Source organism: Lepidochelys olivacea (genome assembly GCF_965140295.1).
Source record: "Lepidochelys olivacea isolate rLepOli2 genome assembly, chromosome: 14".
NCBI lineage: Eukaryota > Metazoa > Chordata > Testudines > Cheloniidae > Lepidochelys > Lepidochelys olivacea.
In genome coordinates this window covers 36,268,395-36,279,059 of record NC_140424.1, presented here as the reverse complement: position 1 = coordinate 36,279,059, position 10,665 = coordinate 36,268,395, and the positions used below count along the sequence as shown (strand labels likewise).

The 10,665-nt window shown below is 46.7% G+C and overlaps 2 pseudogenes across 2 annotated transcripts; one reads left to right on the top strand and one right to left on the bottom strand.

Moving 5' to 3' along the window:
• Positions 1–1,780: 1,780 nt before the first annotated feature.
• LOC311530280 (putative olfactory receptor 2B8 pseudogene) lies at positions 1,781–2,706 on the bottom strand (annotated as a pseudogene). Its single transcript has one exon. The product of its transcript is annotated as a putative olfactory receptor 2B8 pseudogene (transcript).
• Positions 2,707–8,376: 5,670 nt separating this feature from the next.
• On the top strand, positions 8,377–9,340 carry LOC311530279 (olfactory receptor 2G3-like; annotated as a pseudogene). The gene has a single exon. The product of its transcript is annotated as an olfactory receptor 2G3-like (transcript).
• Positions 9,341–10,665: the final 1,325 nt, after the last annotated feature.

Here is a 10,665-nt window from a genome sequence, read left to right as displayed (position 1 = left end):
GGCTGTGCTTCAGGAACAAACTGTTCTAATTAGTGAGGGTCAGGCCACTAGAGAGGCATATGGACCAAGGTTTACAAAAGTGACTGGTGATTTTAGGTATGTGGTTTGATGCAGTGTTGCCAATGAAAGTCTCGCAGTGCTAGATCTTCTGCTAAAAGCTGCAGCACCTGGAAGAATGTGTTTACAATTAAAAAATAGCTTTAAAAAGAAACATTTCTAGCCCTCATGGAGATGGAGAAAAACCCCAGAACATGATACAAATGTGATCTAAATCTCAGAAACTGGAAGGTAAAGAAAAAGAATCTGACAGTTATAATTTAATTAAATCTCACGATTTTAAAGACAATCTCAAAATTTTTGGAGCATGATACATGGTTTTTAAATGCTTGGTTTTCAGGGGCCCTGAACATTTGCCTTCCGAAAATCAGGTGCCTTTAAGGTGTAGATTTTCAGGATCCCAATGCCCTTGGATATTTTGGCATACTAGGGGAGATTTTACCTTTCATCACCTCAGTCATCATTTTCAGCATCTCCCGCTGTTGGCCGGCCAGTTTCTGGACAGCTTCTTTTAAACTTTCCAGAGTTAACTGTGTTTGGGGAGAATCTTCTTCCTGGTAGCTGCATTACCTAGGCCTACACTTTGCATACAGGGGTTGGGCTTGGCCATCTCTTCCACAGGAACCTGCTCTAATTCAGACCATGTAATGGCAGCTGGCAGGAGTTCATGGAAATTCTTACTGGGCTCTTATTTAAACCTCTTCTTCATCTCACAGTGGAGGGAATCATCCCGGAGCCCCAGCACTGACTATGCTTTCAGGACCATATCAATGTCCGGAAGTTTTTGTGGGTCCCAGCGCTTCACCTGGCTCATTCTCTCTTGGAGCTCATATGAGTAGGCCCGAATGGTCCCACCTGGATTCTGTGTCAGCTCACAGAATTCTTTGAGTCTGGTTCCAAAGGGCACTTTGTTTTCATACACTTCTAAGAGAAGCTGAAATGTCTTCTCTACATCTGGCTTGTTAGCTGTTGCCATGAACTTCACTGTCAATCTGGCCTGGACTTTGAGATGCTCTTCCACAAAATCCACATGATCTTCTTCAGGTACTCTCAAGACCCATAGAGCTGCCTTCACTGACTCAATCCAGTCTTTGATTGTGATGTCCAGTAATTTTGTTCAGAAGGCACTGAACTCATATATCTTCCTGTCTCATGGAACATGGCCTGGATCTCAGCTAGGGCAGTGACTGATTCTCACTGTGTGTGCAGCGCCAGGCACAATGGGGCCCTGATCTCAGCTGAGGCAGGGACTGCCTCTCGCTGTGTGTCTGGGCAGCGCTTGGTACAACCCTAATCTCAGTCGGATCCTCTTTGCTACTGCAGTAGAAAGCAATAAGAATAATCTCTTTGGGCAAGAGAGCAGGGATTGTTCCTAGAGGTGCAACTAGAATGGTGCTTGGTTGTATTGCAAAGGAGAGGACAAGGGGGCCATGAGGGGTGACAGATGGGTTCTGTGGGGTGGGAGAGGCCTGGCAGGTTGGGTGTGGGGTTAGGGCAGGTTTGTTCTGTGGGGTGGAAGAAGGGTTGTGTGGGATAGGAAAAGGAAGGCAGGTTGTGGGGTAGATTAGGGCAGGTTTGTTCTGCAGAATGGGAGAGGGCAGCGGGTGTGTGTGGATGTAGAGGCCCGGTGCTGTAGGGAAGGCAGAAGGCTCCACATGGGCAGCGAAGAGGTTACAGTAGTCTTGAGAGGTACAGATGGTTCTGTGCCAATTGTTCACCCAGCTCAGGTCCCCTGGGCAGTCGGGATGCTCCCCAGCACCCTAAACAGGACCCTGTGCAACTCCTTGTTCCTCAGTGTGTAGATGAGGGGGTTGAGCCTGGGGGTCACCATGGTATAGAAGAGGGAGACCATCTTGCCTCGGTCCTGGGAGTAGCTGAATGGAGGCTGCAGATACATGGAAATGGCCGTGCCATAGAAGAGTGACACCACGGCTAGATGGGAGGTACAAGTGTTGAAGGCCTTGAGCCTGCCCTGGGCCAAGCAAATCCTCAGCATGGCGGTGCTGATGTAGCCGTAGGAGATCAGGATGAGGCCAAGTGGCACCAACAGAAAGAAAACCATACTGGCGAGGAGCTCGGCCTTGTTGGCAGAGGTATCGACACAGGCCAGCTTGAGCCTTGAGAGGAAATGCTTGATTTGGTTCCACCCACACCGGGGCAGCTGCAGGGTCAGGATGGTCTGCAGCATGGAATTGCCGAAGCCGCACAACCAGGCGGCGGCTCATGATGGCCATGTAGTACAGCAGCTGGCAGCTGGCGGCATAGCGGTCGTAGGCCATGACGGCCAGCAGGAGGCACTTGGTGCAATCCAGCGAGAGGGAGATGTAGAGCTGGGCCACACAGCCAGGCCCAGGAGATGGATTTGTGGGTGCTGCGGAAGTTCACCAGCATCTGGGGACCAACGCTGGTGGTGTAGCAGAGGTCCAGGAAAGAGAGGTTGCTGAGGAAGAAATACATAGGCATGTGGAGATGGGGGTCTACCCATGAGACCACGATGATGGTGGTGTTTCCAAGCAAGGTCATGGTGTAGCAGATTAAGATGAGCACAAAGAGCAGCAGCTCAAACTGCGGCCGGTCAGACATCCCTAGCAGGATTAATTCCCCCAAGGAGCTTTGGTTTCCATCTTCCCGTTCCCCTTTGCCATGCATCATCTGTAGGGGCCAGAAAGAATAAGGGTGAAAACTATCCCAGAGCAAGGAGATTTATGATAATAGGTGCTAGCGCTGGAATTGGCAGTGGGTATTTTTGGAATGGTAGCCTTGAGTCCTAGAAGACAGGTTAGTGTTCAGTGAATGGATTAGGGAAAGGCTGGAATCTCTAATAACCTGGGGCTGTCCCAGCCACAGCACTGCATACATTTATGCAAAGGTCAGGGAAATCTCTCAGTATGCAGTGTTGTTGTAACCGGGTTGGTCCCAGGATATTGGAGAGATGAAGCAGATGAGGTAATATCTTTTATTGGACCTGTTACCAACAGTTTTCAGAACTCACGGCAGGGGCAACTTAACTGTTTCACTCCAGGCGGTGTCAAGGATAAATCAATGGGAACATGGCATTTCTGCCTGATGAAAGATTAATACAAGTAAGTGGGCTCTATCTAAAACTGCAGTTTATTAGATTTAAGCACACACAGACATAAGCAATAGGTTTATAGCATCCCAGATATTTTCCTAAAATCTGGAACGGTACTGAGTAATCAGCAGCGGGTTCTCAGTGGCCAGTTGCTCATCCACCGGGGAGAAAAGGTGTCAAGAAAAACATCTCTCAAAATGGCTTCAGAGGAGTGCTCCAGAATACACTGTATTCACGAGTCTTTTATAACTAACTTCTACAAAACGCATAGGCCTCTACAAAGTCATCACTTTTCCTAACTTTCAATAAACTTCTAATATCAGAGATGCCCGGACTCCAGATCTTCCATCCAACGAAGTTTTGAGTCTCACTTCTTGACTTTTCTTTCCCTTCCTATCATTCTGATTAGAAGAAACTACCAGTTAGTTTTGATCTTGCCTCTAAAAGCCTGTTTTCCAATTAACACTTAACTATGTGGTTTTCTATTTTATTAATTCAGAGTGGCTGAATGCACATAATATGGTTGCAATTAGCTTGATCACATTCTGGGATACACGCACCCCTCAAATCCATGCTAACACACCAGTTTCCATTTGTGAGACAAACAAGCTTTCGAGCTTACCCAGAGCTCTTCTTTAGGTCTGGGAAATGTACTCAAAGTGTCACAGCTAAATACAAGGTGGAACAGATTGTTTAGCACAAGAAGTTAAAACATATTTCAAAGAACCATTAAAGGTGAAGTGCCCTGTAACATGCCTCCAGTCATGGGGGGAAAGTAGGGGGAGAAATAAGCGAAAGGGGGTGCAGTTAGTGGGATATAGGTTTTGTCTCTATTTAGTCCATCATGTTTGGTGTCTAGCCGAGTTATAAATCCAGGCTCATCTTCTGAAGGTATTGTGCAGGTTTCTGTTGAGGATGAGGACTGAGAGGTCAGATATAGAGTGATCACGTGTTCACCGACCAGTGACAGGGTGTTTTTGTCTTTTATTGTTTTCCTGTGCGAGTTCATTCAAGAGTATAGTGATTGTCTGCTTTCACCCACCAAGCTGTTGTTGGGGCATTTAGTGCACAGGATGACATACAGCACATGTTGTGATAAGTGTGTGTAAGACCCATGGGTTTTGAAGGATGTGTTGTGGGTGGTATTGATCATCATAGTAGTGGAGATAGGGCTGCAGGTTTTGTGTCTGTTGCTCTGGCAGGGTCTGGTGCTGCTGTGAGTTCATGTGTCAAGGTCTGTGGGGAGCTTGCTTCTCAAGCTGAGCTTGGCGAGGTTGGTGGGGATGAGGTTGAGCGCCAGAAGCAGGGGCTCAGGAAAGATTTCTTCCAGGATGTGGACCCCATCAAGTGTGTGTGTTGTAAATTCATAACGTTCCTAGACACTAAAAATCATGGACCAAACAGAGATACTGGATTTGTGGCTTATTACAACAATCTGTGACCCACTGAGCCCCCTCCTAGAGCTTCTCCCCCTGACCCTTCCCTACATGATGGGAGAGGTGTTAATTGGCAACTTTACCTTGAATGGTCCCTTGAAATATGTGTTAACTATTTGAGCTTCTGTTCCTCTTTGTACTTAGCTGTGACACTCAGAGTACCTTTCCCTGCTTTGTGTAAGATCAAAACCTTGTCTCCCTCACCAACAGAAGTTGCTCCAATAAAAGATATCAGGTCACCCATCTTGTCTGGCTGTATTTCTAAGACACCGGTCAATATGATGCCAAGCACTGTACATAGCTAGCATTCATCACATCCTCATTCAGTCTCTTCTCCCCCCAGGTTGTACATTTTCAACTTTTCCCCCATCCTCACTTTCACCTTCATTCCTGTTCTCCCACCTCTCTCCTTCCCTCCTCTAACTCTATCAGTGTCACCCAAAAGGGCTAAGAATTTTACAAATAAATTGGACTCCCTGACAGTAGCATGGGCACATACTGAGGCTTTTATACTTCCAAATAAATATTCCTACCCTTTGTTTCCTACCTTTTAACCAGTTACTGATCCATGAGAAGGCCTTCCTTCTTATCCCATGACTGCTTACTTAAGAGCCTTTGGTGAGGGACCTTGTCAAAGGCTTTCTGAAAATTTAAGTACACTGTATCCACTGGAACACCCTGGTCCGCATGCTTGTTGATCCCCCTCAAAGAATTCTAGTAGATTGGTGAGGCATGATTTCCCTTTACAAAAACCATGTTGACTCTTCCCCCAAGAAATTATGTTCATCAACATGTCTGTTCTTTACTATAGTTTCAACCAATTTGCCTCGTACTGAAGTTAGGCTTACCAGCCTGTACTTGCCAGGATCACCTCTGGAGCCTTTTTTAGAAATTGGCATCAGATTAGCTATCCTCCAGTCATTTGGTACAGAAGCTGATTTAGTAGTTGTGCAATTTCACATTTGAGATCCTTCAGAACTCCTGGTGAATTCCATCTGGTCCTGGTGACTTATTACTGTTTAATTTATCAATTTCTTCCAAAACCTACATACAGTTTGCAGGGACATCACTTTTGGCACTCTACCTTTTAATTTCTGGTCAATTAACCTACTAATTTTTGTGTGTTCACCTTTCTGAAGTTAAAAGCTACCATGGTGGGCTTCTGTGGTGTTTTACCCCTCAGAGGGATGTTAAATTTTATTATGTTATAGTCACTATTACCAAGGGGTTCAGCTATATTCACCTCTTGGGCCAGATCCTGTGCTCCATTTAGGACTAAATCAAGAATTGCCTCTCCTTTTGAAGATTTCAGGAGTAACTGGTCCAAAAAGCAGTTAACACAGATTGCAAGGAACCATTCAAGGTGAAATGGCCAGTTAACACCTCTCCCATTATGGTGGGGAAAGGAGGGATGGGTGTGAGAGCAACTGGGGGTGAGGGTTAGTGGGTTACAGCTTGTTGTAATAAGTAATAAATCCAGTGGCTCTGTTCAGTTCATAATTTTTAGTGTCTAGCAATGTTATGAATTTACAATGCATACTTGATGGGGACCACATCTTGAAAGAAATCTTTACTGAACCCCCTCTTCTGGCTTTCAAACAAGCCCCCAGTCTTGCCAAGAGAAGAGAAGATTGAGGGGGGATTTGATAGCAACCTTCAACTAGCTGAAGTGGGGTGCCAAAGAGGATGAAGCTAGGCTGTTCTCAATGGTGGCAGATGACAGAACAAGGAGCAATGGTCTCAAGTTGCAAGGGGGAGATCTAGGTTGGCTATTAGGAAAAACTTTCACTAGGAGGGTAGTGAAGCACTGGAATGGGTTACCTAGGGAGGTGGTGGAATCTCCATCCTTAGAGGTTTTTAAGTCCCGGCTTGACAAAACCCTGGCTGGGATGATTTAGTTGGGGTTAGTCCTGCTTTGAGCAGGGTGTTGGACAAGGTGACCTCTTGAGAGCTCTTCCAACTCTAATCTTCTATGATTCTATATAGTGTTGAAGCCAGGTCAATCCCAGGATATTAGAGAGACGAGGTGGGTGAGGAAATATCTTGTATTGGACCATAGATTCATAGATATTAAGGTCAGAAGAGACCATTATGATCATCTAGTCTGACCTCCTGCACAATGCAGGCCACAGAATCTCACCCACCCGCTCCTGCGATAAACCTCTCACCTATGTCTGAGCTACTGAAGTCCTCAAATCATGGTTTAAAGACTTCAAGGTGCAGAGAATCCCCCAGCAAGTGACCCATGCCCCATGCTACAGAGGAAGGCGAAAAACCCCCAGGGCCTCTTCCAATCTGCCCTGGAGGAAAATTCCTCCTGACCCCAAATATGGCCATCAGCTGAACTCAATTTCTGTTGGCGAGAGAGACAAAGTTGCTGTTAAGCTTTGCTTCCTCTTTCTTCATGTTGTGGCATTTCCATTTCAGATAGCAAAGTTTAATATGTTTAGTCATTGTACGCAGTGTTGTTGTCTCTCTAACCCACAGAAGTTGGTGCAGTAACATATATTACCTCACGCCCTTGCCTCTCTAATTTTGCATCAGTGTCATTCCTCAGCTACAAAATCCACTCCAGATTATTTGGTCTGAATTCTGGCTGCTTTGTTGGTTTTGACTACATGCCAATCCTTACAGAGCCCACACTCACACCAATTATCCCAAATACACTGTCCTGGCCTCTCCCAAATCCATTTTGTCCCTAAGTACCTAGCCCCTATTTCCCCAGCTAGCTTGCCCTTGCAAGATTCATGGTGGCCAAATTTTCATACAGCTTTGGAATACACTTAAAGCTTCATTGGTTTTCGCCGATCTTTACTTCTTGTAAAACCCTGCTGTGGACCCCATGCTCACAAACCCACTATCCCAACCTCTCCAAATCCTTTCTCTCTCTATGTACCTAGGCCCTGACTGTTCCCTCTCCCCAACCATCCCGGATCCACAGCGACCAAAGAAAAATAACTAATGTATTCCCACTGTTAACATCAATTGTTCCAAATCCATCATCCCAGTCCCATCTGAATCCACTGTGTGTGTGGCTTACCCACGAACTATCAGCTCTGTCCACTACCCTTATTCATAGCTACCATACTATTATTTAGATTTTTGGCATCTTGAAGCACTCACTCTTCTGAACAGATGTTTCTCACATAGGCTCTAAAAGACTTGTCCAGTATCTCGCTATTGTCACCAAACCTATCGTGGATCCCACGCTTACCACCAGCACCCACAAACCCATCAGTCCAGCCTCTCACCAATCCTCTCTCCCCTCTAGCCCCTGGACACTCATCTCTCACACACCACTTTGGATTATTGGTTACCAATCCAAAACAGCTATTCTGGGTTCATTGCTAACACAGATTGGCACCAATCCATCATCATAACTTCTCCCAAGTCAGCTTTCTTGATGTTTGCCTGATTCCCCAAATCCTTATCTCCCCGGACCATCCTGGTTCTGTGCTCTTTGGAACATAGCTAAACATTAATTGTTTTAAACAGCTAATTATGTAATTCTCACATAGACCCGCCCCCACCCAAATACTTGTGCTGGATCCCACATTTCCTACCAATGCTATCATGGATCCCAGGACTGCCACCAATACTCACAGATCCTACATTCCAGTCTTCCAGTCTTTCCCAAACCCATTCACTTAACACTTACCTGTCTTGTAGGACTCAAGATTATCATTCCAAAAAAACCCACTGCCAACCCCAATGCTAACACCTATTATCACAAGTCTCCTTGCTGCCGGTTATTTTTCGCCCTTACTCTTTCACCCTACACCTCTCCATCTTCCCATGCCCCTACAGGTGATGTACGGCAAAGGGGCATGGGAAGATGGAAACCAAAGCTCCTGGGGGAATTCATCCTGCTAGGGGTGTCTGACCGGCTGCAGTTGGAGATGCTGCTTTTTGTGCTCATCTTAATCTGCTACACCATGACCTTGCTTAGAAACACCACCATCATCGTGGTCTCATGGGTAGACCCCCATCTCCATATGCCCATGTATTTCTTCCTCAGCAACCTTTTCTCTCCTGGACCTCTGCTTCACCACTAGCATTGGACCCCAGATGCTGGTGAACTTCCACACGCCCACAAATCCATCTCCAGGGCCGGTTGTGTGGCCCAGCTCTACATCTCCCTCTTGCTGGGTTGCACCGAGTGCCTCCTGCTGGCCATCATGGCCTATGACCACTATGCCACTGTCTGCCAGCCGCTGCGCTACACAGAGATCATGAGCCACCACCTTTGCCTGCAGATGGTGGCCACCACTTTGTTCTGTGGCTTCAGCAACTCCACCGTTCATACCATCCTGACGCTGAGGCTGCCCTGGTGCGGGCAAAACCAGATAGACCACCTCTTTTGTGAGGTTCCAGCCTTGCTCAAGCTGGCCTGTGTCGACACCTCTGCCAACATGGCCAAGATCTTTGCCAGCTCGGTGATCTTCCTGCTGGTGCCACTAGGCCTCTTCCTGGTCTCTTACAGTTACATTGGCACTGCTGTGCTGAGAATTCGGTCAGCGGAGGGCAGGTTCAAGCACTTCAACACCTGCACCTCCCACCTAGCCGTGGTGTTGCTTTTATATGGCATGGGCATTTCCATGTATCTCCATGTATCTCCATCCAGTGACTCCCAGGACCGGGACAAGATGGTGTCCCTCTTCTACACCATGGTGACCCCCATGCTCAACCCCTCATCTACACACTGAGGAACAAGGAGGTGCACAGGGCCCTGCGTAGGATGCGAGGGAGGAACCCGACTGCTAAGGGGACCTGAGCTGGGTGACCAAATGGCACAGAATCATCTGTACCTCTCATGGCTACTGTAACCTCTTTTCTGCCCATGTGGAGCCTTCTGCCCTCCCCACAGCTCCAGACCTCTCCACACACACAATCTCTGTCCTCGCCCACTCTACAAAGAAAATCTGCCCTAATCTGCACCACAACCTGCCTTCCCTCTCCTACCCCATGCAACCCTTATACCACCCCACAGAATAAATGTGCCCTACCCACCCACACAAACAACCTGCCTGCCCTCTCCCACGCCACACAACTCTTCTGTCAGCCCACACAACACCCCTTCCCTCTGCTTTCCAATACAGCCAACACCATCCTACCTGGACCTCTAGGAACAATTCCTGTTCTCCTGCCCAAAGAGATTTTTTTATTTATTTATATTTTGATTGGAAAGAGGTAGCAGTTGAGATCAGGGTTGTGCCAGGAGCTTCACAGACACACAGTGAGAGATAGTCCCTGTCCCAAAGAGCTCATGGTCCAAATAGAGAAAAGTTGAGAGGGGAAACTGAGGCACAGAGAAGTGAAGTGACTTGCTGTAATTCACACAGGAAGTTAGCAGAATGCTGGAAATAGAACCTCGATCTTCTGAGTCCCCCTTCATGGGCCCAACGCAGTACTGCCCACAAGATTTTATCACCAGGCTCACAATATTTGTCATTTTCTTTACAGCTCCTGGAGCCATGAGATTACATGAGACGTTATTAAATTACAACCAATGTTGCCTGACCCTTTTAAAGGTTAATAACATTTGGACGGTTTGCCAATCGATCAGAAGGTCATATGGTTCTAGTCCCCAAATCAGGCTACATATCATTAAAGCCTATGAGTCATACCTTGTCGGCAGGCTTGTGGTGCATGACACAATGAGGACAACGTAAAAGTTTAGAGATCTTTATTAAAATAATGAACAAAGCCAGGAAAGCTCCAAGCCACAGAAACAGATAGGAATAACACAGTACTGGAAATATCTGTGGTATCATTCTTGGCATAAACGCTTAAATCTGCCTTCTTACACCCTTCCTTGAGGACCTGGTGGTAAGAGACAAAGGACCAGCCCTATCTCTGGCATGCCAAATGAGTCCAATGGTCCAGGTTCCTCAAGGCTCTAGATTGATGGTAGAGCTGAAGGGTTAAATGATGGAAGAAGCCAAGCTAAGCTAAAATCAAAAACTTATTGCCACCTGGTGGTTTGCCCTATGATAGGGCCTGTGCACCATCATGAATATTCATGTTACTGCTCAGCCTTCCATGCCCAAATCTAACTTCCTCACCCACATAATATTGAAGTGTTCTTGTCCTATAGGT